This window comes from Tupaia chinensis, unplaced genomic scaffold (genome assembly GCF_000334495.1).
Source record: "Tupaia chinensis unplaced genomic scaffold, TupChi_1.0 Scaffold000394_1, whole genome shotgun sequence".
NCBI classification, from domain to species: Eukaryota; Metazoa; Chordata; class Mammalia; order Scandentia; family Tupaiidae; genus Tupaia; species Tupaia belangeri.
The window spans coordinates 516,871-522,137 of record NW_006159896.1 but is presented as its reverse complement, the minus strand read 5'-3'; positions in this window follow the sequence as shown (position 1 = coordinate 522,137).

Genomic DNA, 5,267 nt, shown 5'->3' with positions numbered 1-5,267 from the left:
TGGATCTAAAAGGGTTTCTATTTTCTCCCTGAACGCTGATTGATCCAGTCGAGGTAAACAGCACCACCAAAAATGGGGCGGGAGGGGGGCTGCCGAGGGAGCCTGGATAACTAATGTCACTTGACATTTACTCAGAGAGAGGAGGGAGGGAGTGAGTCACTCGCTGGAGCTGGGCCGCATCCGCAGAAACAGCAGCCTGAGGCAGGAGGGCCCGGGCAGGCTTCGGGACCTCTGGGGTTCTCCGCTCCTGGGAGGAGGGTCTCTGTGTCCTTCAATGGCTGGGAGCCCTGAGGATCAGGCGAGGCTGGGCTGGGGCTTTTCTGTTTATGCCAGGGAGGTTCGGAGTGTGTGAGAAGGCATCTCTGTGCCAGTCCTCTGCAGGTCAGGGTGGCGGCGAGCACACGAGCCCTATAGCGAAAAAACCTCTCAAAAAAAAAAAAAAAAAAAAAAAAAAAAAGGGAAAGGCCTTCCTGGTGCTCTTTGCCCCTGGCTGCCTCTGCCTCAGTTTCTTATAAAGCTGCAGTCCGTGGGGGTCCTCCCGCTTCGGGAACCACAGGTCGAGGCTAAGGCGGCCTTGCCCGCTGCGCAGGGGTGTGGAAGGGAACAGGGAGGCTCTGGCCTCGCCATCATCACCAGATGCAGAGAAGTCATCTCTTCATGTGCCCAAGTGTTTGCTGAGCACCTGTGAGGAGCCGCACTCTTTGCTAGGTGCTGGGGCCCCTGGAGGCAGCAGCGGCCCTGCCAGCCCTTCCTGGCCCGCACTCCCTCCATGCCCTCCTGCCTCACCTGCCCCCGAGCTGTGGGTCCTGTCACTCCTCTCCTCTTCCTGCCACTTGCCCTAAGAGCTGGCTGTGCGACCTCCTCTGGAGCCCTGTGGTCTTGCTCTGCCCTCCTCGGGGTACCGGCGGTCTTTCTTTCCAAGACCAGCACACCCCACTGAGCCCTTCTCCACACCGTGGAGCGTCTCCCCAGATTCACGCGTTAGAGTGGGTTGTGATGGATTAAGAGGGTGAGGACGTAACCCGACTACCAGGATGAAATCACCTTCGGGAGGACATTAGGATGACCGACTCCTGGTGAGTTCATAAGGAGAGAGAAGGAGACAGACACACGGACACGGATGCACACGCTCCTGCCCTCTGCCCTGTTGTGAGGACCCTCGCCAGATGCAGCTGCTGGACTTCGGACCTCCGAGTATGGCCGGACGATCTCTGTTCATAAATCACAGGACTCGAGTATTTCGTTACTACCACAGGACGGACTAGAACGCTGCTCCTCTTCTCGGGTCCTGTCCTAGTGGGTTCCCCCAGCCACGCAGCCTCTTATGCCAGGTCCTGGCCCTGGCCCTCCCTCTTCCCTCAGCTCACGGCCCACGAGCAAACACCTGGTCTCCCTCCTTGGTGCTGCCTCCTCAGCATCTCTCAGACCCGTCCCTGCTGCCCTCCTTGTCGCTGCTGCTGCAGGCCGGGCAGCTGCCACCTCAGCTCCCCGGGTTCTCAGCCTCTGGCCCGGCCTCTCCACTCCATCCTCCAATCAGCAACCCAGGGCCTGAGTTCACCGTGGATGACAACCTGGGAGGCCAGTCTTTTCCATGGCTTCTGGCTTCCACTGTTCCTGTGGAAAAGTCAGTTGTCAGTCCAACTAGGGTTGCCTTGAAAGTGCCTCTGGCTTTTTTACCTCACTGGTTTTAGGAATGTTCTCTCCCTACTTTTGCTCTTCTGTAGCAAAAGAAGGATGCTTTGAGGCGTGGGTTCTTTTTACTTCTCTTTCCTAGGACTCTTTGGGCACCCGATCTCAGGTTTTGGTGTCCATTGGTCCTGGAAAGTGATCAGCCCTCATCTCTTAAACACTGACTCTGTCATCTCTGTACAGGCCAGTGAAACTCTGTATTACCCTGTTTCTTTTTTCTTTTTTGGAGAGGTTTTTGCTATAGGGCATGTGTGCTTGCCAGCCAGACAGAGAAAGACAGAGAGACAGAAAGCGAGAAATCACCCCCCGGGGGGATGGCCACGCTGCAATCCTTTCTCCTCCATTCTCCTCTCGGGATCTTGGGCACACAGTGTGAGTTTAAGCCACTGGGTCCAGGACTCGATCCATGGTCCACTACATGGGAGTCCAATGATGTAGCCCTTAAGCCATCTGCTGGTCCCTACGTTCGTTATTTCTTCTTTCTTTCTTTCTCTTTCTTTCAAGGATTCTTTTGTTTAACTTTATTTATTTATTTTAATTTGAACAGAGAGGAATGGGGGGGTGGGTGAGAAAGCAAACCACCAGATCCAGGACTCGAACTGTGGTCGGCCATGTGGGAGTCCACCACCCTAAACCACCATGCCACCTGCTGGCCCCTCCTGTTATTTCTACCCTGTTTCTCTCTCTCTCTTTTTCAATCTTTGTGTCTCTCTACAATCCATTCTGAATTTTTAAAAAAATTTATCTTCTTTGGACTGAATTTTTTCTTCAGCAGAATTTAATCCATTCGTAATCCATCCATAGAAGGTTGTGTTTTTTTTTTGTTTAACCCTTCATTATTTTCAATATAACCTACATGCATAAAATACATACATTATAAACAGCTTTGCAGAAGACTGAAAAATAAATGTGCAGTTTAATAAATTACTTGAAGTAATTACTATAATTACTAGTCAAACATGCATGGAACCACCACCCACAGGTCAAGAAACAAAATATCTGACTTTCTTTTTTTTTGGAGGGGTTTTTGCTATAGGGTGCGTGCGCTCACCAGAAAGACAGAAAGAGACATAGAGACAGAAAGCGAGAAATCACCCCCCAGGGGGGATGGCCACGCCGCAATCCCTTCTCCTCCAGGGATCTTGGGCACGCACGCACATGCACCCGGCGTGAGTTTAAGCCACTGGGTCCGGGACTTGAACTGTGGTAGACTACATGGGAGTCCAGCAATGTAGCCATTATGCCAATTGCTGGTCCCTCAAATCTCTGACTTTTAAATTTGAATTATTTCATCAGTTTTATAGTTTCTACTTAGTTCTTTTATTTATTTTCAATACTACTTGTTTATTTGTGATATTTATTCTTTTTTTCCTTCAAAAAACTCCCCATTTATCTGCTTACTGTGATTTTCAGGCCACAGGATCCAGGACTTGAACCACAGTCAGCTATGTGGGGGTCTAGCGCCTCAACTAACATGCTACCTGCTGGCTTCTCACTTGTGATATTTCAAGCTCATCTTTTTATTTTTATTTTTTTTTAATTTTTTTATTTTTAATTTTTATTTTTTGAGAGGTTTTTGCTATAGGGCACGTGCGCTTGTCAGACAGACAGAGAGACACAGAGACAGAAAGCGAGAAATCACCCCCCAGGGGGGATGGTCACGCCTCAATCCCTTCTCCTCCATTCTCCTCTCGGGATCTTGGGCACGCACACACATGCGCCCGGCGTGAGTTTTAAGCCACCGGGTCCGGGACGTGAACTGCGGTTGACTACGTGGGAGTCCAGCGACATAGCCATTACGCTAACTGCTGGTTCCCTCATCTTTTTATTTTTGAAGAAATAAAAGTATGGCTGTTTTATAGTCCGTATTGCTAATTCCTTGTGTACCTAGTTGTTATTGTTATTTGTTTGTATGCCTAGTTGTTGTTGTTATTTGTTTTTTGTTTTGTGTGTGATAGTTATAGTGTTTGAATAATTAAGGGCAGGGATAATTAGTTTGGGTTATTTTCTCTCATGGTGTCTTATTTCCTTGTGTGCTGTGTGCATGTTGGGAAGCAGTTCTTGACCATAGTATTTGAAAAAATAAGAGCTTGGGGTAAAGCTACCTTTCTCCAGAGGGGGTTTTGCTTGCTTCTGCTATGCACTTGCATTTACTGTCTGTTTGGACCCACACTGATAAGCCATAGGTTCTCTGGAAGAGGAAACCATTTGAGACCAGTCTATAGTTCCTTTGTAGGCTTGTTCACTTTTCATCACCCTCTCTCTGAGAAGGTAGCCCTTGAGTTCCCAGCTAATTATGGGGAGGCTCTCCTATTGTCTTCCTACATTCTGTAGGTCCTGGACTTTTGTTTCTGTCCTTATTATTCACCAATGGAAAAAAAAAAAAAGATAAAAGAAAGAAAAAACTGTCTTCCACATGTACTCCCTTCTCTGAGATCCTATTTTCTTTAGTTTGCTTTGAAAAAGCAAGCTTACTCTCTTGTAAGGTTTTTATGTTTTGTTTTGTTTTATGTTTTATAATTTATTTGCAACAGGGCATGTGTGCTTGCCAGAAAGACAGAGAGAGACAGAGAGACAGAAAGCGAGAAATCACCCCCCAGGGAGGATGGCCATGCTGCAATTCCTTCTCCTCCATTCTTTTCTTGGGATCTTGGGCACACATGCAAATGTGCCTGGCGTGAATTTCAGCCACCGGGTCCGGGACGTGGACCATGGTCGACTACATAGGAGTCCAGTGACACAGCCATTACGCTAACTGCTGGTCCTTGTAAGGTTTTAATCCTTCTGAAAATGTATCTGTACTAGGTATAGCTATGTCAGCCTTCAGAGTTGTCTTCAGCTGGAAGGCAGGTCAGAATAGCCCAGGCCATCATCACATGAAGTCTGAGTTATCCTTCTGAACAGGAAATTTGGCCCATGTCTCCTTTGTTTAGGTCCTGACAGGTTCCCACTGCCTTCCAAAAATGATGCCACTCTGGGCTATGCCTCCCGAGGTCCTGGCAGAACTGGCCCTGGCCACCATCCTCTGAAGCTCACTTCCCATCCTCCTTCCCAGAGCTGCCGGTCTCAGCCACTCTAAGCTGTTCCGGTTCCTGAGGCCACTCACCTCTGCAGCTGGCAAGTGCTCTTTGGTTCTTTCAGGTTATGGTGTTTCCCCTTACCTCCTAGTCTGGCTGAGTCCTGATTGCCTTCTAGTTCTCAAGCTCCACTTCTTCCAGGAAGTCTTGGACTATTCTAGTCCAACCTCTTAGGGTCAGTTCCTCCTCTGGGCTCCCATAGTCCCCTGTTCATCTCTCATCACAGCGTGGATCACACTGAACTATAATGATCTGCTTCCATTACATTGTGGCTCAGATGGATGGGTGGGTAGATGGATGGGTGGGTACGTAGAAGGATGGGTGGGTAGATGGATGGGTGGGTAGGTAGATAGATTAGTGGGTAGATGGATGGGTGGGTAGGTAGATGGATTAGTGGGTAGATGGATGGGTGGGTAGGTAGATGGATTAGTGGGTAGATGGATGGGTGGGTAGATGGATGGTTAGGTAGATAGATGGGTGGGTAGATGGATGGGTGGGTAG